The 24,270-nt window shown below is 33.3% G+C and overlaps 1 non-coding gene across 1 annotated transcript; it reads right to left on the reverse strand.

The window, feature by feature from the left end:
• Positions 1 to 11,073: 11,073 nt before the first annotated feature.
• TRNAH-GUG (transfer RNA histidin (anticodon GUG)) lies at positions 11,074 to 11,145 on the reverse strand. Its single transcript has one exon. It is a non-coding gene; the product is annotated as a tRNA-His (tRNA).
• Between the last annotated feature and the right edge of the window lie 13,125 nt (positions 11,146 to 24,270).

Genomic DNA, 24,270 nt, shown 5'->3' on the forward strand with positions numbered 1-24,270 from the left:
TAAATATATACTAAAATACAATAATAACATTCGATGATGTACGTAGTGATTCTCTTTTTTCTCTTCTGTTCTGCTATAACCAAAATCACTATAGAATCATTAATAAAATCAATAAAAAATTCAAAATTTCTCCGTTTTTTTACACGTCCCGTCACATAACATTTATCTCGTCCCGTCACATAACATTTATCTCGTCCCGTCACATAACATTTATCTCGTCCCGTCACATAGTATTTATCTCGTCCCGTCACATAACATTTGTCTCGTCCCGTCACATAACATTTATCTCGTCCCGTCACATAACATTTATCTCGTCCCGTCACATAACATTTATCTCGTTCCGTCACATAACATTTATCTCGTCCCGTCACATAACATTTATCTCGTCCTGTCACATAATATGTATCTCGTACCATCACATAACATTTATCTCGTCCCGTCACATAATATTTATCTCTTCCCGTCACATAACATTCATCAGTTTCCCTTTAAAGTACTTGTTTTCCATTGGAATAAGCTTTCAACCGACAAAAGAGGCATCCTCTCAAACGCAATCTAACTAAATAACTTCACTTGATCGTCCCATGATTTGTTTGTCAATTCAACTTTGCGTCATATTTATTTATTTATTTAGACGTGCAGTACATGTTATACAAGTAACAAGGTAGGTGGAGTAAATTATACAGAGTTTAACGTACCTATTACGTACGTCCATATCTCAGTAATTTCGTCTGGGAAAAGAATAGTTCTTAATCTTAACAACTGAAGAATGAATAAACTGTAAGTATGAGTTATAATAATACAAAAAAATAAATGAGAAGAAAGTGGGTGAAGAGATGGAGAGATTTTTTAAATCAAGGTTCACTTGCTCACGAATTGTAATTGTCTATTAATAAAAGTTTATTGAAATAAGAAGTGCAAGTAGTTCTAAATTAATTTATTACATCATACAAAATAATATTTTCCTATACTCTCCTGTTCATTCGCTCTATATATCCAAACCACAATAGAAATCTTTCTTATTTAATTCTTCTATTAGAATTTAACTTAGTTTTCGGTAATGAATGAATACAAATATTGGAAGTGGAAATTAACCTGCTTCCCGACATTCGATCGAGCTGAAAGTCGGCAGATAGACTCGTTATCGATGACAATGCATTCTGTCAACTTTTGGTGTTCACATGCGACATATATGCATTTCTCTGAAGTCGGATGACATTACAGCAGTTAATAAACGAAATAAATGTTGATCCTACCCGATCGGTATTTGGCGAGGTTGGTGGAGTTGCCGACTCCAGTTCGTGGGTAGAAAGGATCAATCGATAGTCAAACCAGAAAAATTTTTTTTTTTTAAACTATTTAAAGCAGGTGGTTAATTTAATAGGTAGTAAGTTAATTTATTGTTAGATAAAAAAAAATTACGTCATGATTTTTTTTATTCATTAATATGAATTATATTCGTTTACAAAAAATATCCCGATTTCTGTAAATTATTAAGAATTTTTTTAATAATCTTTGTTTTGCAAATGCAATTTTGTTCGTATTCAATTTATCCGGTAAATTTCCATCTCATGGAATCACTCAGATGAGATCAGAGATAAAAACGCAATGTTTATGGTTCCGTGTTATTGAAGTATAAATTTTGTTTTTAGTTCCAAACAGATGCCTACATGTTGCATGTTGGTTACAGTATGAATGAATTCCAAGAGTATTGTTTATTATGTTAGCACATAATTTTAACATCTTGATCAAAACTTGATCGTTTTTCTTTTTGCATAACTATATAAAGAAAAGAAAAACGTTTATATTTTCACAGTGTATATTAAAAATTAATATGTTATTGCTATTTAACACTGGTGAAAGGATGCATCCTTGGAGGATCCCTTTCTTTTTTTAGTGTCAATCTTGATACAGGTGTGTCTTTACGTTTACAGATAAGGTTTGTAAAAATTTCCTGGATATTTTGTTTCGATACTTGTTTGAATCGTAAGGGTAAGGTTCTTTCCTTCGTCATAATGTGCAGTATATTCAATTTTTTACATTATCTCTACACTGGAGGACACTACAAAAATAATACTCTACTAATAATATGTTAAACTGTTTTTTTTTTTATAAACTGAATAATAATTTAATTAAATATATAAAAGCGATGCTTGAAATTGTGAAGGAGTTCTAAAAATTAAATAATAAGAAAAATGATGGAATCTGCAGACAATCTGCCTTGTGAAAACTTTGCGTGATTATTAAATATGTAAATTCTATTATGTCAAAGTTTTATAATAAAAATAAAAATTAATAAACTTCATGACAGTAAATATATACATTTCGTGCTGCAGCATTTTAATGCTGGAAAATTTTGAAAATTGAATAGTAAAAATGATCAAATGGTACGTTGTAACCTTGAAGGAACGATTGGAACATTACTGTCATCATCAAGTATCTTAAGTGTAAACTGTTATTAAATCGATTCACACGTGTAAAGAACCTTATTTCGTGTCCACGTGCAACTTACCTTGATAGGTAGGTATTTACCAACCCCCAATATATATTTTTACATACCAAAAATACCGTATTTGATCAGCGATACCTTGTCAGTTTACACAGCCCGTGAACCCTTCCGCTGTCCGGCAATCAGAGCCGGGGTAGGAACCATAGCCCACCTACCTCGAACCAAATACCTACCCCGCTTGGGGACGGAAAATAAATAAAATGTAAAAGCGAAGAGCTGATTGGTCCGGCCATAGGGGTGGGAGAATTGAGAGGGTGGATTGGGGGTGGTTGCGAAAGGTTGTGGACGGGTGGTTGGGGTTGTGGGAGGAGGTGAGGGGACGGGCCAAGATGGCGAGCCCACCTAATGAAGGCCGTGTTTATTCGGATTGTTTAACTTAAATTATACCATTCCGCTCGGTTGCCGCCAGGACTGGCTGTGGTCTCGACAGAACCACCCGGCCGAGCTGAAACGGGAAATACAAAACCAAAATTCTGCGAAAAAACATGTTTGAAGTCCCCTATAAAATAAATTTGTTGCTATCTGCGGAAATGTTTGCGCTCCTACTTGCAGTCATGGATATCACTTCACTAACAACAATAATAATAATGAGTTTTACGTATTGTATAAAAATAATGGCTTACGTTGCTTCTAAGCTCTTCTTAGTAACAAAATTTGATAAAGAGCACAATGTAAATTCCAGCTGTGATTTAAAAAAGTATGTGTAAATAATAGTTTTTTTTAAATTGAACACAAGGTCTTGAAGAGACCCATGTTCACTCCTTTCATGTTGTAGGAGGGAGAAATCATAGAGGTCAGAAAATCGTTCCACAGTAGAGCAGTTGAATTCAAGAACGAGTCATAGAAGCGACCCATTATCATATGACAAATGTCACTATGCACCGGTCCCTAACGGATCAACGATGCTAGTTCCTCGGAGCATCTTTCATTGCATATAAGTAGAATAAGTTCAGCACACCTACCTGAAACATTCATTCGTTGCGTTGCATTCCGTTTTTTTAAGAAAGGTGAATCTATTACACGGATGCCCGTTTCTGCACAGAGTCAAGGATTTTTTAAAAGGTATTATGGAACTTCAGAAGTGGCTGCTAAATTGAACAGTGGGGCACACTTATGCATTATTAAAATATCTGCTATCCCTATACAGTACGCCCAGCTTCAAAGGGACTAACTTGACTATAGCTTCGATAGAGGCTTTTTTTTATATATTTCTCCCCATTTATACCATTCATATGATTTCAGTAGACACCCACCGACACCCTGCAGTGCTACAGACGTATTTGCGACATTGCTGAATCCTATATCACACTTTTAATAGATGATCCAATTTCATTTTTTCCAGAGCAGGTAGGTACACTTTACTTTTAGAATCTTAAAAGCAATTAAATCATTTCTTATTATAAGTGTGGGTATGAGAAACACCCACGTAATACACTTAGGAACCCACCACAATTTATAAAATGCAAGAAAGGGGCAAAAAACTACTTCATAAATCATCACAAAAATATATATTTTATTCTGGTTCTCTGACGTAATAAATGAGAGCATTTAACAGTGCATAAAATAGATTAACTTTGATTAAAGTAAGTACCAATTATTTTTCATATTTTGCGGCTCATTAACGCTTCGGCGAAGCTGTTTTATCTCAGTGCCCATAAATCATTGTTCCACGTATGTTTAAGCTTACACGTGATGATTTCACTCAATTGTCAAGTGCGGTAAGAGTAGTGATGGTCATGACTTATTTTAGATCCACGGTACCAGCTCAATACTTACGTACGGCTCAAAGAGTCGACTCAATTGAACGAGGGCTCAATTGAACCGGAGCCGTGAGCGTAGCAATGATAATACTACTCACGCCCGATACGGCTATCCCGGTACGGCTCCCCTGCTACGACTCCCCCGATACGCCTCCCAGCTCCCTATGATTTATCATACTATTTTTGGTACCAATGCGCCGCCTCATACCACGAGAAAAATAAGATGCTAGGTAGATAGCAGGTGTAGGTACATATGTCCAGATGTCGGAATGTCAGTCGTATGTAATAACAATTAATGCTTGGATAATTTTATAAAAAAAGAGTAAACGCTCAATTGAGCGTTTGTACGGTACGGTACGTACAATGGTACGGTTTACCGAGAGTCGTACGAATATGGTTCATCAAAAAGAGCTAGATCAAATGTGCAGCTCGTTCATGAACGACTAATCACTAGGTGAGTGTGCGCTTGCCGATTAAAGACAGGACTGTATTTTAATCGAGAAACTAGCCAAGCTTTAATTTGCCCTTCATTTGAACTATGTTGCCCTAATTTTATTAGGACAACACAGTTAAAAGTAATAAACACCGATGTATATATATTAGTATTTTCGATAGCGTGTGTTTAATGTTTGATGTGCAAAACCTAATTAACCTCTAAACAAAACAGAAACAACCGCTGATTCTGAATATATTAGTTTTTTTAATATAAATATCCGCGTTAGTTAATAATAAATAGTTATTAAAGGCGACATAAGACTCTAATAACGTGGGTTTGCTCGACACTCTATGGTTCTAGAGGGATATGTGTGTGCGTTTTGGTGCGTTTTCATACATACTTATATATGTCCGATTATATTCATTTTTACCTCAATTTGTGAGTACAAATGATTTGAGTAGACTAATTAACTCATTTTCAATGAGTTAATTGTGAAATAAAACACATTAATTAAATAAAACCCGCGACTTCCAGTTTGCTAGTCAAAAGCCTTACTCCTCGACCATGGAGACCGTCATAAAAAATCCGTATATTTTTTTAAAATTATGATATAATTGACCGCCAAAGTGGCAGATAATAGTCCGCTTTCTTCTGGACCCAAAACTCGTTGTTTTAAAACCCGACAAGAATTTGGTCGCCTCCCAAACTGCAGCTATTTGAAAAGCTATTGACAATGAAATGTGGTAAAATAGCTTCTAATGGATCTTCTTCTTGCGGTTCTGATGGTCATCTTATTAAATCCATCTTATTGTATTCGATGGCACTCACTTGGAGTGGGCGGCAGTGGTTACTCCTGCCCACCGCCCACTCTGTACTATTCTTACAGTATACTCATCGATCCGCATTTGCTCATACAAAACCAGCTTATTTCCCGCATGCTTCTTCACCTTACAACCAGCTGTTCATAGAACCGATTAAAAAAAATAAATTGCGAAGATCACACAGCAATTAATTATTATTTTGGCTAACATAACAAAAGCCATTTTTTTAATGTGACATAAAATGACATCCCGTTAAAAAATTGCTCACTATTAAATATTTTTTATTTGCATAATAATGTATCATTGACGCAAATAAATATGTAGGCAAAAAACTATTTGTATCTTCAAATCTTTTTTGACATCTTCGAAGTTCACCACTCGTCATATATGTTGTTTTGACATCTTCGAAGTTCACCACTCGTCATATATATTGTTTTGACATCTTCAAAGTTTACCACTCGTCATATATATTGTTGTGACATCTTCGAAGTTTATCACTCGTCATATATATTGTTTTGACATCTTCGAAGTTTACCACTCGTCATATATATTGTTTTGACATCTTCGAAGTTTACCACTCGTCATATATATTGTTTTGACATCTTCAAAGTTTACCACTCGTCATATATATTGTTTTGACATCTTCGAAGTTCACCACTCGTCATATATATTGTTTTGACATCTTCGAAGTTCACCACTCGTCATATACACGGTGTCCGGAAACTCGTAGTACAAGCGGGAAACTGGAGAATCTACACCACATGGGGAACCCAAAAAAACATAAAGTTTTTTGATTTGAGCATTTTGACAAAAAAAAAAAAAAAACCAAAAAAAAATATTTTTCGGCTATTTTAGGGTTAAAGTTTTTTCTGGTGTTTAGGGTTGAACAACAGATGTTTTAACCCTGCAGAGCAGAAATATTTTATGATTACACCGGGTTAAATGAAGGGTGATTTCAAAATAATGCTTCAAATCCGAGTTTCTTCATTTGTTTTACTTTCAAATAGTTTTAATTAGTTGGGTACTTTGATCTTCAGTAATAATTTATAAGAAATGATTAAAAAAAAAAAAAAAATCAACTTCAAACTCGATTTACTCGATAACGAAAGCTCAAATCAAAAAAATATATACTACAAAATCGACTCCAAATGTGATGTAGATTCACCAGTTTCCCGCTTGTACTACGAGTTTCCGGACACCCTGTATATTGTTTTGACATCTTCGAAGTTTACCACTCGTCATATATATTGTTGTGACATCTTCGAAGTTTACCACTCGGCATATATATTGTTTTGACATCTTCGAAGTTCACCACTCGTCATATATATTGTTTTGACATCTTCGAAGTTCACCACTCGTCATATATATTGTTTTGACATCTTCGAAGTTCACCACTCGTCATATATATTGTTTTGACATCTTCGAAGTTCACCACTCGTCATATATATTGTTTGACATCTCCGAAGTTCACCACTCGTCATATATATTGTTTTGACATCTTCGAAGTTTACCACTCGTCATATATATTGTTGTGACATCTTCGAAGTTTACCACTCGTCATATATATTGTTTTGACATCTTCGAAGTTTACCACTCGTCATATATATTGTTGTGACATCTTCGAAGTTTACCACTCGTCATATATATTGTTTTGACATCTTCGAAGTTCACCACTCGTCATATATATTGTTTTGACATCTTCGAAGTTCATCACTCGTCATATATATTTTTTTAAACTTAATTCTTTTTACAAATTACAAATTCAAATTGTATCCAAAGTGGAGTAACGACAAGTATGTATCTTCAGAGGATGTTACTGTTACACCAAAAATGATAAAATAGGTACCAAATCAAACAGTCTTGCGATTGCTAATAAAAGTTAGCAATGCAAGTTAACAATGAAAATTAGCAATATAAGTTACCAGTGTATGTTGCCATTGTAACTGATTGCTGTAGAAATGAGAGAAAACCATGTATGACCGTGTGAAGAATGGACGAAGAAAGGTGTGCAAGGAGAATGTATGGCTAGAATGCGAAAGGTAGAAAAAGTCGGGGTCGTCCCAGGAAGACATGGCACGATTAAATGAACCAAATTATTGGGTCGGGCCATGTCAAGAGTCAGAATAATAGAAGGTTACGATGAGACGAATCAAGTATCGTATTGTTACTAGTTCCTACCATACATGATATATCTACTATGATTGAAGAACGGCCTTTTTGTGTTTTAGAAATTATTTTTTCTCCTATGGCCCACATTCTCCTATCTTAGAACTTTGGTTGCGACAAAATTGATCGTGTGTAGGTACATACTTATATTTGATAATCTTTCTACCCGGCGAACTATTAATGACATACTTATACTTTTTAAATTACTGAACAATCTCATAGACTGCCCTCAAATGTTAAGTGTTATAAATTTTCGTGTCCCTGTTAAATCAACTCGACTCCACCATTTTTTCCACAGTGACAATCATAGCACTAACTATTTGTATCATTCACCGTTGGCGCGTTTTCACCGCACTGCCAACACGTATACAGACCTTTTTGATATTTTCAAAACCTCACCGTCTTGCATCAAGACGAAAATACTTGGTTGTGAATGTAACTGATATGTTTGTGAAATGTTAAATGTCTGTTTGTACTGCATCATACTGACATGTTCTTCTTTATGTGTAACATATGTATGGTGTTCTATACATATACATTCCACATATACATATATATGAAATGTATATGTATAGCATCAATATTAACTGCTTGCTTCAGATGTCTTATAGTGTTGGCTAACGGATGTATTATTTTAATGAAAAATGTTATTTTTAATTGTCAAGTCTCTGACAGCCCTGAACTGTGTACTTATAATCTAATGTTTCACATTACTGTAAAAGCCTTGTATGGCGTTTAATAAATAAATAAATAAATAATATAAGAATAACTAATACCATTAACAAATCGTTCATATGTTACTACATATTGCAATTCACAACGTTAAAAAACGCCACGCAGCTTTGGCCAAAAGCCGAAGAAATCTGTTGATCATGCGAATGTTACTTCTAAAAATTGTAAATATTCCACCAGCTTCGGCAGTTATTTCGAGATTTTCAGTATTTACGATGTTTTAATGGAGCGGCGATGAATATCTCGAAACTGCCGATACAAATATCCTCACCCGAAATAAACCTGATGTAATGTTATCGAAATAATATTATCAGTGCGATTACAGAATAAACAGGCTTGCCAAAAGCTATAAAATTATAAAATAACGTATGTTACCCATCTATTTGAGGTGGACTTTACAGCTTTTTTCTGGACTTTTCTACGCTGTCTTTTCAATTTATTTTGTAAAGACTTTCATTTCGTCTGTCAGTTTGAGACACATTTTCAAACACGTGTACCATTTTGTCTTGTAACACGAATGTGAGAACTGATGACAAGGTGCAGACTGCCCAGTGTTGTTTTTTAAATAGATTCAATTGAAAAGGAGGTTAACTTTAATAAAAAATAAAAAGGAAACATTGAAACAGCATAAAACGCATCAAATTTTATAAAAAGGTAACGGTTTCAACTTGGGATCTTAGCGGGACAACACTAATAACTACTGAGCTATTGTAACCTGATTATTTTTTTATTTATGGCATATTTTTGTTGGTCACAAAGTTCCAGGAATAAAAACAATATCTGAATTAATGAGGATAATTTTGGTAATTCTTAAATTAAAATATTATGAGATCGACAAAAATGACAAACAATAAGCAGGTATAGCTTAGTGGTTCGAGTGTTGTCCCTGTAAGACAGATGTCTTAGGTTCGATCCCCAGTTGCAACCGTTACCTTTTGTTTATTTTCGTGTCTTTTTCAGTTCCGTGTTTTGTTTTGATGTTTTAATATTATCTTATTTTTTAAATGATTAAATATTACATTGATATGTGTTAACTTAAAAAATAAATGTAATAAATTTAAGATTAGTTTGATTTGGGAAGTAAATGTAAAAGTCGGCCAGTATTTTCGTAGGTATCACTTATTGTGGAACAAAATAAATCTAAAAAAATATATATATTGTTTAGGACAAGTTGTTGGAAGCGCCGCAATAACGACGGAGTAAAAGTAAGATCATGTTATATATTCACGTGACGACCATGGCAACCGATAAAAACCTAAAGTTTTTAAATAACTTTGACTTCTCGAATATTTTAAAACTACTGGACAGTTTTAAAATTCAATTTCCAAGATCGAACCATAATTTTTATTCAACCCGTTGCCATTAAATATAAATATATTCATCAACTAATGTGAATCAACTAATGCAATGAGTTGAAATTTATTGTCAAATGATTTGAATCTTTATTAAAATCCAATAAAATAGTGAAGTTTTATTCGATTTTAAATTCGGAATATTCGCAGCGTTTTTTTAATGTTTTACTCAATTATTTTAAAGTTATTACGTTCAACGAAGAAAAGTAGGTACCTACATTAATATGTATACCAATCTGTTATCGTCACCGATAAGAAATAATTGTCAAAAGAGTATATAATCTCGAGTGTTTGTAAATATTAACAAACCACATAACACCTATAAATTTCACATCGCAAAGAATTCTTATCAAATGTATCCGAATATTTATTATGTGGAAATATTTCGACATTGATTCTGAAGCGCTGTAACAGGTCAGGGCTGAGATGTGATCTGGCTTCGTGCGTGTGCCCTTGCTCCTATATAATTATAACTACTAACTGGACTATATCTGTATCTATATACATGCTTCTATTTTCAGGTGGACCACTTCTCATCTCACGTCAGTTTCAGGGGGATATTGTACTGAATGCGCAGATGTTTAGTAAGATTTTTTGATGACTAAAAGTTAGGTTAGTTTTTTTACCGGACAATTGTGTGCAATCATTTATTGGCTAGTTCAGGATAAAATAGCGTTGTTATTCCTGTATCTACATTTACCTATCTACAGTTACATTTTTCAAGATAGCTTTGAAAGCTGCCAACAACAGCTGCCATAATTCATAAAAATACTATTTTTTTATCTTCCGAATGGATTTTATTAGTTTTGTAGTGTTATTTAATAACGGTAATTTCTTGCAACAAAGTCAAAAATGTAATGTTTTGTCTTGATAAGTTTTACCAGATTAAAACCTATGAGCAAATAACATGACGTCTTTAATAAACATGCTTACTAATCGTAAGCCATTTTTCTTATGTTTCTGTGTAACACTTTTTATCCCATTTAATGATAATAATATTGTTTGTTTATCAACTGAACAGAGCGGTGAGTTCAATACTCTGTTTGCCATATGAAAAAAAAATCGAAATAAATACATTGATAAAATAAAACAATTTTTTTCTAATTGTTCATTTATCTACTGATCATATTATTAATTTTCCAGTTAATATTTTTAGATTATTCGGGTATTTAATGTCTATGTTCTTAAATAAAAACAAAAAAATTAAATGATTTTTAGCGGAAAACACAATAAAAATAATAAATATTCTCAAAAAATAATACAAAAAATACACTCCGCCATGACAGTGTTTTACCACTGCCGTGACCAGGAGTCGAACCTGGGTTACCACGGCCACAACGTGGGGTCCTAACCACTAGACGATCACGGCTACCGAAGCTGGTGACGGAAGCGACATAATACTGCGCCTGCTTCTAGCGTAAGTAAGTACCGTTAATTCACGACACTACTTTCACCTCGTTTTTTATGACTGGCAATAAATTTAAAATTGGAACGCCAGTCTTAAATTTAATCAAATCGTCACACTTAATAATTGGAGTAGGTACCTAGCTTCCTACCAGTTCTCATTTTATTTAATTATTTTTTGTCAATGTATACATTTTATTCAGATGAAGCAAGAATTTTTACCTGATAATATTCTAGTCCCAGACAGAGATCGTGTGCACATCGTCCTAAAAGCCGTTCATAAAAATCTTCCTTCTCACACGTCTTTTATGAAAACGAAAATGACAGAAGATACCAGAATGTCGATTGTCTTTAATCGTAATCCTGTGGACATTGGATGAAGCTAGGTACTTTAATACTTCGTTTTTTATACAAATATTTCGACTGTAGTTTGGTAAACCCTTCAAGCCACAAAATTAAAATGTTATGGGAGACGATAAAAACGAATATTTACAAATTCATAAAAGCAATTAAAAGTCTCGAAATTTATTTGAGAGCGGTTATTTATTTTTCAAAATTTTGTTTTAAACATTCTAATTCTATTGGTAATTACGAGAGATTTTAGGTTTTAGTTTACTTTATCAACGATTTTCTGAAATGCCCTGAGAATGAGAATATTGATGATTTAATAAAATCCATTTAAAACTGTCTTACTAAACTTTTAGTACATTCCTAATATATATGAACACGTATCCATGCACCTGCATTTGTCTTGATAATATACAATGACAAAATGTAAAAATACCTACATCGCGATAACACATGTGTGTTTGACTGAAAGTTTATTACGTAACCTATCAATTCATTCGCTAAGGCCTGCAATCCCGTTTTTAATCGGATTACGAATAATTTGAAGAGATTTATATTAGCATTAGAGTTGTTGATTTAGGGTGCTGAAAATGATTGTTTGAAGCTTTTAAATAAACATAGTTAAAGTCGTTTCAAGCAACGTTTAGTTTAAATTTGGTTGTGTACCTGCAAGAAAACACTTCGAGTAAGTACCTATATAAAACGGTATTACACCGTGCAATAATTAAATGCAACTATCATAATTAGTCATTATTATTAATTATTCACACTCCGTTAACTGGTCACACTGTCTATTAATGTTATTTAACTTTTTTATTATTACTTGGCAAGTATTTTTAAATTTTACAATACCTATCGTCCGTAAAATGAATAAGCAAAAGATTGTTAATTAAATGAGAGTTTATTGGAGGAGTATTTCGAATCTCTTCAAATTATTGGTAATCTGGTTGAAAACGGGATTGCAGACAGCTTCCTGATAAGCTTTTAGTAAATTCCTAATATACACGAACAAGTGTTCATGCACGTGCATGATAATATATGATGACGAAATACGAAAATATTAGTATTTTCATGAACACGTGTTCTGACATCGTGATAAAATACATTTCATGTACTAAAAGTTTATCAGGAAACCTGTTAATTTATTCGTAAGGTCTGCAAACCCGTTTTTAAGCGGATTATGAATAATTTGAGGAGATTTTTAATAAATTAGCAATTCTCACTTTCTCCGTATAGGCAGTTGAGAACGAAAGACCCACTTGGTATCGGTACCATGTTGACAGCTATTTCACCTTCTGAAAGAATTTCTAAACCGTTTGGCAAATATTCGCTTGAATATTTATAACATTTAATTTTTTAAATATGTATTATGAAGATAAAAATAACCTCAAGGGCGCTGTACAAATATATGCATTGAATAATAAATACAGCTAGCTTACGATTAGGATTCTTAATAACTAGTGACTAACGTCTAAGACTTCGGTATATCTAGTAACTTACGACTAAAGCTGATAACTACTGACTTAATACTAGTGACTTACATCTCAGACTTGTATGTAGTAACTGACGAATAAGGCTCATAACTACTGACTTAAATGTATTGACTTACATCGAACACTTATATCTAGTGACTTACGACTAAAGCTAAAAACTACTATATATTTACATCTGTAGCTTAAAGTTAGAGACTTACAATTACATACTTACATTTTAAAATACGTTTTTTAAGTTTTATAATAAGTAAAAAATAATATATAAATTAAATAGAAACAGTAAAATCTAGGTATATGTGTAGGTGTAAACAGGTAGCATAGAAGTAAGGTATTTCTTTTGAGTCGAATTATATTGACGATTTTACATCAACATATCATATTTTACATTAAGATCTACTAAAAATGCACAAAAAAAATCGCTAAATATTATAAAATAAAGTCGCTATGCGCGTTTGTCTGTTTGTGCGCTTAGTTCTTCTAAACTACGCAACGGATTTGGATAGGGTTTTTATTATCATTTAGAGATTTTTTTTCCGGAAGGTTTATATATACATAAATGCATATTACATTTATAGATAGTGGATAAGAAGCAACGAATTGTCACTGAAAAAGAGATAACATAATTTATTTAACAAAAAAAAAAGACTTCAATTTTATTTGTATTATTTTCGTAGTGATTTATAATCGGCGCCATTAAATTGATTCAAATCGCAAACCTTGAAACAAATCACTGTTGTGACAGGCCGGTGCTACAGACCATATACATCGTTAAGCCTCCCAGCTTTATTACTACTGCAATAATTGTTTCAAAACTGCAACGAATACACCGGGGGTGCAACACATGAACAATACGCAATGCAACGCACATGCACCACTGCAAGGCAGGAGGACAATACCAGCGGTTAACGTGCCACGTGGCAGGGTATTTTTATTATTTCACAATATAAAGTATATTTGCGGCACGTTCCAGAGTGGAAGATATTCTCAGTATCGTCTTGATGTAAGACCACCATTCAGAATTTAAACTTTGCTTGAAATGGCTTTGCCTGTGTTTGGTCATCAGATCTGAATAGTCAGGTACCTATCCACCTTTCTCTACCCCATCTCCTTCTCCTCCCCACCGCCTTAATTCATGCATTGGGGATGCAATAGTCTCACTGGCTTCAGACGTTGGGGAGCAGTTGGGACTCTCGTTCGGTTTCACATTTAAAAATACGGTACTTTTTGGCAAATCAGAATTCAATATCTCTTTAGTGCGAGAGTCGAAAAGCAGAAGATAAATTTGAAATCGGGTAATTTTAGGAGTGTTACCCAGGACAGAGCTGTATTAAATTACATTCTCTCTCACAAACAATTACAAGTACCGTATATCAAATCAAATTTCGCTAAAAGACATGAATCTTACCTGGCTCCTCACATATTCAACATGTTCCTAACCCAAACTAAAACTTACGTCTTACCAAATAATTTGAATTGGGTGTTCAAAAGATTTGTAAACTGGTTGATGGTAAAAAAAAGAACAGATATTAGAAATATTCTAAACATCTAATGCATTTTACAAACCATACTGCACACAAATTCTAACAAAATTACAAAATTTTACAACTAATCATAATACGAAATACTCATTTCATATTTTTGTACATAATTTTTCAACACATAGAAGAGTACTACACTTATTTTTCTATTTCTCATTTTTTTACTTCTATTTTTCCTATTATTTTTTATTTTACTATTTTTTACTAAACATTTGGTTTATATATAAATTGTTAATTACCAGCCTCAGAACAGACTTTGTCTAGTGAGGAGGGTAATGAAAAAAAAACATCTGTACAGAACCAACCTTAAATAAACGCCCGGGTTGCCGGCACTGAAACTAAAACTCTGTCTGCCCTTCAAGAGACATTACATGATCGTTATTTAGCAAGTCAACGTAGAGTCAAGTGCTCCTTTGAGTTACATTGTCACAAGATTTTCAAGAATATATTCAGTGTTTTTTTAGCATCATAACGCGTTTGGTATTTTGTGGTACGTAAATGTGTATATTTATAACTTTCTTTTTTTTATTTTTATAGTGAATACCTCACAAGAGTCCCAACTGCTCCCGTCTGGAGCCAGTGAGACTATGGCATCCCCAATTGGGGGATGTTGTGAGGCTGAAGGTAAGTGGTGAAGGGAAAGAGGAAGGTGGGGAAGTACCTGGCTATTCAGATCTAGTCACTAAACACGGCTAAAGCCATTTGGAGCAACGTTTCAATTCTGAATGGTGGTCTTACACCAGGGCGATACTGGTAGTATCTTCCACTCTGGAACGTGCCGCAAATTGAAATTTGTTAAGAATTAAAACAAGTTATCCTCGATTGACATTTTTTTTAGATTCCTCAGCTGGCAGACATATTCGGATCGTTGACATCTGTGCCTGATTTTTCCATATTTACAAAACTAATTGAAACTAGTCATTACAGATCTTAGGGTGGATTGTTTCACAGAATTTGAACAATTCATATGTTCTAGTAGTATTTCACACATAGACCAGTTGTTAATCATTTTAGGAATAAAAACCAAAATTTAAAAATTTCATATAACTTGAATTTTAACTGAAATTTGATGAATTAATTAAATTCCGCAAAACAAATCGTACTTAGTAAATCCATATCTCTGCACCGGAATGAGACACGAAGTCTAATTAAAGTTTTTTTAACAGTAACCATGTGGTATACAGTAGTGAATGGTGGAAAAAGTCAGACACGCCTGAGAAAGACATTAGCAATAGCGGGATCCGCTAATATAATATATGGTACGATTCATTGATGTATTATATTTAGTTGAAACTAAGACTAAGCTAAAAAATGGATTTCACTTTTTATATCCAACTGACCTCCAACATTTCGACGAGATATTAGTACTCAATAGCGCCTCTAAGTGTATGGTTCTATTGCATGATTATGAAATAATAAGAGAAATCAATGCAGGCGGTGCAAAATAACCTTTGGTATTTCTTCCTCTTTTTAACTCTTGACAGGCCAAGATGCCAAACAAAACGTCTGTAACCAAGTGGGTCTTCTGACGACCCCATGCATTTTTCTGTCTTATGTGCTTTTAAACTATAGAAATCCCAATTATTCAGTTAATTATTAATGGTAACCTATGTATATCATAACATATAAGCTAATGTAAGGAGGATACTAATTTTGGGTACTACCTACTCCCCCACTTGGCTGCGGGATAGTTAAGATTTTTTTTTGATATATTTTGGAGCTCTCAAATGTACATGTAAGCGTTAAAAATATGCGTGGAAAATAATGTTTTATTCAAAATCCTAAAACAAGGTAAAACTACTGTAGTGTATGGTGTATTATCGTGCCTTTATTGTAGCGTGTCGGGTAGTATGCAATAATACTCTTAGGTAATACTCTTATTGGGGAACTGCTTGAAACAAAAGAGGCACACAACTAACGTGCATCGCCTTTTATAAGATCTTGCAAGCATTCCATCTCGCTTGCACTCATCCACATTCGTACAGACATCACAACTACTAATTAATGAATAAATAAAATATGAGAAATTAAAAGTTTTTAATAGGCTGGCGACCCCTGAAGTTGGATTGTGTTGCCAGCGGTCCAGTGCCACGAGTACCTACATAGTGCATCCGTTAATTTAGCGAAGTGCATCCAGGGTTATGAATAATGATTGTCCCTGATTTAATGCGGGCATTATCGCTTCTGCAATCATTGCTACATTTTAACTTAATTACCCTTTATTCGGGGCCATGGATCTGCATTTCGGATCGGCGTGAGTTTGCTCAATTGAACGTTAAATTATTTGCACGTCAAATAACAACTACATATTTATAACAGGATTTTATTATTTCCGACAATTAATTAAATTTAAAACATTGCCGACAGGCTTGGAATTTGACAATCGATTATGCCGGTTCAATAAGCGTGTGCTTGATTCTGACATAATTAACAACTGCCTACCTAGTGATAAAATTAAAATATTAAACTGTTAATGTACATTGTATGTGCTTTGGATAAACGGCCTATCAGTCGAGAACACTCACCACTTTTCCGTCCCGTTTTAGAACCAGGTGGTTCTCACATCGAGGCTCTACTTTTTAAAAAGAAAACGAAGCTTCTATTAAACGATTCTAAAAGCCCCGACTGTTACTACACAGAGCAATATTAATGTATATGTACATAACAAAAACACTAAATGGTTATCAACAAAAAAGTGAGTACATAACCATAACTAATGAACCAAGTAGCTACCTATTTAAATACTTTAGGGAACCCCAGAAAATATTGTGCTTTATTCTCTTTAGTAATTTATTTATTTTAATATCAACGGTATAAAATATACCATGTACAATAAATAACAAACAGTGACATCAGAAAATATACAATTAACAGAAACTCTAGATGCATATAAAAAGTTAGAGATACAAATACATGCAAAACTTATAGGTAGACTAGGTTAGATTAGTATTGATTGAAACATATGATAGTATAGATACATGATATAATATATTACAATAGCTAAAATGCATGCATTTATCATTAGATTTTGGTTGAAAGTAGGTAAATGCCAATCAAGCTGTTGGTTCACCGTATTGACTATTATTATTGACCCAAGTTTCCTCAGTTGCCCCGGGCAGTTAATTTTATATACATATTTATTTGAATTTTTACGTAAGTATGAGTAGACTTACATTTTATTGGTCATGATTTAAAAGATATGATATTAAAGCCTTTTTGTACCTAGCTTCTGTACAGTTAAACAGATCCGCTACATCTGCGTACCTATAACTAATTACATGTAATCTAGGTACAAGCGAGTGTTTGAAATGTTCAGTCTTAGAATTGTTACAATTAAAGAGGGTTTTAGAACAAGTAGCTCTTATGGGTACATGAAATTCAAAGAGGTTAATAAAATCAAGGCTGTCTACACTAGGTACCATTTACAATTTTGAACATAAATATTAGAAGTAATGATGCTTATTCAATGTTATCCAATGACAAAAATTTTTCAACTTCACAAACCTTAAATCAATGCCGTTAGACGATTTCTATAGCAAAAAAATTCTAATGCTATTTTTTTACAAAATTGCTGAACGAACCAGAGAATTATATATTGTTGTTAAGCAATAATTATCAGATTGAAACACCAATAAAAATTGAAAAACTATATGCCGCCGACAGGATTGAACCCACAGCCTTCTGATTGCTGGTCAGCTGCTCAACCAAATGCGCTACGTCGGCTTATCAAAAAACCTGCCAAATTATACAAAATGTACTATTTTGTATTGTTTTCTAGTAAAAAAAACTGTAATAAGCCATAATTGTAGAATGAAAAATACCATTACCATTTAGAATTAGTAACAATTATCTTTTGTCTGAAATATTACAATAATTTTCAAAAACTCATTACTGTTAAATGAAGTCAGTTTCTGAAGACATTTCACGTAAGTTCTCCAAAAACCCTCAGAAACATGATGAAATTTTTTTAACCCCTCGTTTATAAGAGTTCTATAAATTATTTTTGCTTCATGGCACCTATAGTAGTTGCAGAAGAAAAATATTCTTTCAAAACAAACATAGATTAATTATTTTAATTAAGTGAAGACACACTGACTTGTTTCATTATTTAGATTGGCAATTTAATTGTATTTCCGATGGGGTCCACCTGCCGCTCTGTCTGCGTGAGATCAAAGGAGGATCTGCACTGGGCGAGGGCGAGATAAACCAATCATGATAATGGTTCGAGCCATAACAGAACAATTATGTCCGAACCGCATTCACTGTGATCTGTGACCATTGAAATGCCATTTAACTAACTATGTGAATAAGACTGTATACTTATACCGTCTTACTCATAATCGCGGTATAAGTATGACGTACATGGTCGGGATAGTGGAAAACATTACTTATAATCGCCACGGACGTGTATACCGGGAGTATTTTTTTAAAGTTTTTTTTTAAGTTTCTTTATTCATTGAATTGTTTGTTACATGCATTGAGGATTTTTCAACCACCATGCTAGGCACATGCCCGTGTTATGGTGGTCGATCTATATTAGTTAGTAGCTGTCAAATCGGCTGTCCCCTTAGAATAGCGTCAGGATAGAGAATGCAGGATTTTGTTGATGTTTTTTCGCGAAGTTTGACAAATATCCATCTGTCGCGTAACGAAAATTTAAAAAAAGCAGTAATACCCATTTGCAGATCTATCGGAGGTTAATTTTAAATCTAAATATTATTTACCAAAGCAAATACTGGACGCATAATCGAATTTGCTGGATTTCGAAGCATTTAAAAAATACCTGGTCAATGACATTACAAATGTTATCTGAAGAAACGTGAAGTTAGCACAAAACACGAAATAAGAAAATGACCGTGGTTTGGAAGAAAGTGATGCCAGCCTAAAAAATCTGGCATGAATATTATTATGTGTAAAAATTTTAACCCGAGCATTATTACGACCCTCTTCTTCGTGTAGCTATACCAATGTTGCAGCGGTGTATTGGGGAATCTTTATAAGTAAGACTCTATATAAGACGCTATAATTAAAACACATGTATACATAATTAATAACCACTCATTTCAGGTAAAACAATTGATCCACTCATGAAAAGTTCGCCATCCCTGCAAATAGCTTAGGTATTTCTTCTCAAATCTTTCAATTGAAAATCAATTAATATGACTTAATATCTTTGACGCTCTGAATCCAAATATTTTCTTCTTTCTATGATTAAAACGTTAAAAACATGCATCTTAAACCCAAAAATCCGTAATGAAAATGATGCTCAAAGTCCCTCTGAGACCTGGCACTAATGAAATCTTCAACAAACGTAACATCATAGCAATTATACAACTATATTCCAAAGCAATACTCCTTTGAATTCATAAATAAAAAACACATCGTCAACACGTAAATTAAAAACACTAGATCTCAAGGTCAAAAACTTATCCAACAAGCAAGACATTTTGCCAAAAAAAGCTTCCAATACTATGGTACTAAACTTTACAACGAAATTTCACTCTCATTCAAAACTCACAACAATATTACAAAATTTAAATCTCAAATAAAATGCTGGACACCAAAATATAGGCAGATCCGAAATAGATTATTAATATTATAGTGAAATCAAATACAGACTGAAACCGAAACCACTCAACTGAACAAAAAGACACCGTAATATATTTATAATTATTTCAGAAAATACACTATATAATTTCTTTATATTATCCATGCTATTAAATTTTATTAAATTGAAAATTAAATTCTCAGCACCGGAGATCCTAGTAAGGATATCATTATCTATATGTGTTACAAAAAATGAATATAATAAAACACTTATTATTACATTGATACAAAATTTTTGTCATCATGGTTTTCGTGGCATTTGTGTTAGATGTATAGTTTTATTTAATATTCTAATTACAACGAACATGACATAAGAAAGAAATTCTGGCACCTTCAAACAATCGCATTGAACAGGAACGTCCTAAATACCCGAAAGAAGAAATCTCCGACACGACCATAGACATATGAATATTAGTAGACCTGCCCTAAGTGATTAAAAGCGTATTATCCCCACTCCCCATACCGGTTCCATTGAGCCGGCTGGGCTCGCATATGGCCTCAAGTGAAATTTGAAAACGTGACGTCATCATTCTTGTGCGAACTATGGTCGAGGCATCATCGGTTCATTTTACGAAATAACACGGCAAAATGTTGGCTTGTATTATGAAAACTTGTAAAAATAGATTTGAAAAAGAGAATAAACCCAATTGTCGTATTACATTCCATATATAAGCATTATTTTACTTTATTTTAAGCATATTCACATCGTATAATATAGATCAGTTTTAGAAACATATACTATCACATCGAGAAACGTCTGGACGCGAAACACAAAGCTGGTTGGTTGCTGGGAAGTAAATTATGAACATTTATAAAAGTGTCTTAACTAAATACTTAAACGAAATATTCGACTCTGAAAAGGGAACCGAATTTTTTTGCCGAATTCGGACTTCGCAAATTTGTTCATAACGTGGCGAGTAATTTGCGCTCCCATGTAAAAATGTCTATTCATTCTAAAGCAGATTTTACTTTTAAGAAGTAAATGGTGATATTATAATGCGAGATGCCTATTTACTGTCAGATTGATTTATTGACGAATCACAGTCAGCCTTACTCCCTTCGTTCTTCAACATTTGATTTTACCCCTCGCCATTATCTTCTCGTCTATTAATTCCTATGTCTGTGGACACGACAAACTTCTGAGTAGGTGGGAATATTAAAATGATTAATTCCCAAAAGTTGGCAAGTTCCCGGCAGTACTTTGCGAATAACCTCCTTAGTTACCGGCTCCATTCCTCCTCATAGTCACACTTTATAACTACGTCACACTTCTAGACAAAGTCAAACTAATAAACAGTGGGACAAAGCAATACACGTAGTCTAAATTCGCAGACATAACATCTCTAAAACTACTTGTTGGGATCCAAAATATATCAGCCGGTACTACTGTAAGTCCTTCTTCCCACGCTTTGAAATATTTCTCGCCCACACTCATGATGATCTCTCCTATTTATAAAATTTTGCATGAGCATTCTTATGTATTTATAATTCGTGGACTTTTCTTTGTTTGATCTTGTCCAATGGTCATATTTGGTCATTAAAAACTTAAATGAACAATTAGATTTTTTCAGATTTTCAATTATAAGGTTTACGTAATTGTTTTTGCAGGTTCTATTAAACAGTATGCAAAGGAATTGGATAACTTTTCAATAAAATTTTGCTTTGCTTTATAAAAACATTATCTCGAAGAGTATACACGAATCCAGAAAATATCTAAAAACTGTATTTAAATTACCTCATCAAACATACTAATTTTGGTTGTGTCTTTTGTAACGCTGAGTAAATGAACTGTAGAACTCAGATTTGCTTTGAATTTAGGTGTCATTTTCAAAATTGGTAACCTACTGAAGTAATACAGGGTGTGTGGGGGTAAACCGCGCTAACTTAGGGGGTGATTCTACATGATACAAGTACAAGTATAAATAACTTTTATACAAATTCCAACGTTCGAAGGTAGTTCTTAAGTAAAAAAAGTTTAATTGTTTGTATGGGAAAAATACATTTTTATTTGAAAAAAGTTATATTTCTTTTACTTCTACCGGACACACCTGTATGATGATTATAAAAGAACATTATTTTAATTTCCATTCAAAATTGGAACTGATTTGTCGAGAATTCAGACTATCCGTCATTTTTCACGGGTTTGCGCTAGGTATTAAATAAACGTCAAAACGTGAACCTGTCCACGGTAACAAAATACCAGGAACATAGATATTAGATATGTCAAAGGGTAGTTTGTGATAATTTCCGTAGCGGCGCTAATGTTACAATTGGACATAAAGAATACAAAATGATAATGGCAGGGCTGTCAATTAAGTTGTCAATGACTCCGTGTAATACAAAATAATGTAATAATCTAATACAATTGCTTTGAATGTCATCTTAGATGGTATTTTTTTCTCGTGGGTTTTTAAAGTAAATAAAATAGCAATTGCATACTTTGTAGAAATTGAAGGTACCTCAATAAACTACCGCAAGTTATTATAATATTCGGGTAGGGATTTCTTGGTACCGATCACGATTAAAATAATTTATAATTTATTTTGATTAAAATAGAAATTCTAGAAAGCCATGTGAAATAAATTAAGTGTGTTTAAAATAACTTTATTGCGTGGGAAGAGTCTGAAATATCTCTAGGCGTGCATAATATGTAAGTCTAAGTGCGAATAAATACAGAATGATTCAGACATATTTGAATGCCACACGATCATCTTATTGTGAGACATATCTTATGATGAAAACTGAAAAGTCCAACCTTATTGAATACTCAACTAGTTTTTAATAATTGATTTTTTATAATAATATTTAGTTATTGTTTTTTACACATTTTTATACATACATGCAGGTTAAACACATAGCAGTGGCAATTGCACAGATCTCTTCTCTTCTAAACAGTTTTTTTTATGTATTATAATTTGTAAATTGAGACTTGCTTGAATTGAAATGGAATTTGTACCACAAGCAACATTTTCAGCTTACTCTGGTGGTAGAAGATTTTCAAATTATTGTCAAGTTTTTCATAATCCGCGAATATTTATATTTCTTTTTAAAAATATAATATCCTTGATATTAGTACATGAGCTCACCCATGGATGGCACTATTTTAATTTGTTAAGGTTACACGTAGATGGCGTTAGCTGTCGAGAATAATTAAAACCTCCTAGATCACAAGGCTGGGACACTGAATCAAATCAGCCTCCTAACTTGTAAAACCTGAACCTTGGGAACTACAAAAATAAATTATATATTTTTTAAATGAACTAAAGCATTTAAAAATGTTTTTAATACATAAGAATAAATTGAATTTTTTTTTTTTTGCAGAATCTCATACAAGTTAGAAGGCTGATTTGAATGAGTATCCCGGCCTTGTGATCTAGGAGGTTTTGGAATAATAGGATAATAAATGAGGTGGCAACCTCAAAGTCGGGGTTCAGAGTTCAGATTATTCCAACCGCTTTCTAGTTATATCAGAGCCCAATGTCAAACTATCTCAATAAAGTCCTAAGTATTTTGTTGAAGCCGGTGTTTTATTGATGTTTGTGGGAAAACCCCAAAGATACAATAGTTTTAGTGTTGTTATGATTTTTTAACGAGAGTGAGAAATGTTATAGAGTTTAGTACCATAGTTTAAGAACTTAGTTTATAACATAATCAAAACATCATTGCAGACCATAAAAAATGCATTCTGAAGAATGTATCAACATAATAACTAGCGAAACTGCGTCGATGTGTAAAATTTTTGCGCGTCATATTAATATAAAGTCATTAAATAGTAATAATCGAAGAATGCAAATCGTATCCCTCTTACATTCCTAATAGACAAGTTAGCAAATAGACCCAATTAACCCTGAAGGTAACGTAACGATCGGGGTTGATATAAAAAGCAGGTTCGATACACCCCGGCTGTTAGGCTGCATAACGAACAAAACATTCGCTAAACGAATTATGATTCGCTTAACCCCCTGTAAGGATTAACCCTAAAAAGGGTGCGAATGGGATGTGCGGGGATTATTTCATCTGCAGGGGAAAGTAACAACACTAATAAAAATGTATTCTGGCCTAGTTATCGTTGATCTCTGTGCTGAAGTTTGGGTTTTATTCGAG

The sequence above is a fragment of the Hesperophylax consimilis genome, chromosome 5 (assembly GCF_061612785.1).
Source record: "Hesperophylax consimilis isolate HC1 chromosome 5, BYU_Hcon_1.0, whole genome shotgun sequence".
NCBI lineage: Eukaryota > Metazoa > Arthropoda > Insecta > Trichoptera > Limnephilidae > Hesperophylax > Hesperophylax consimilis.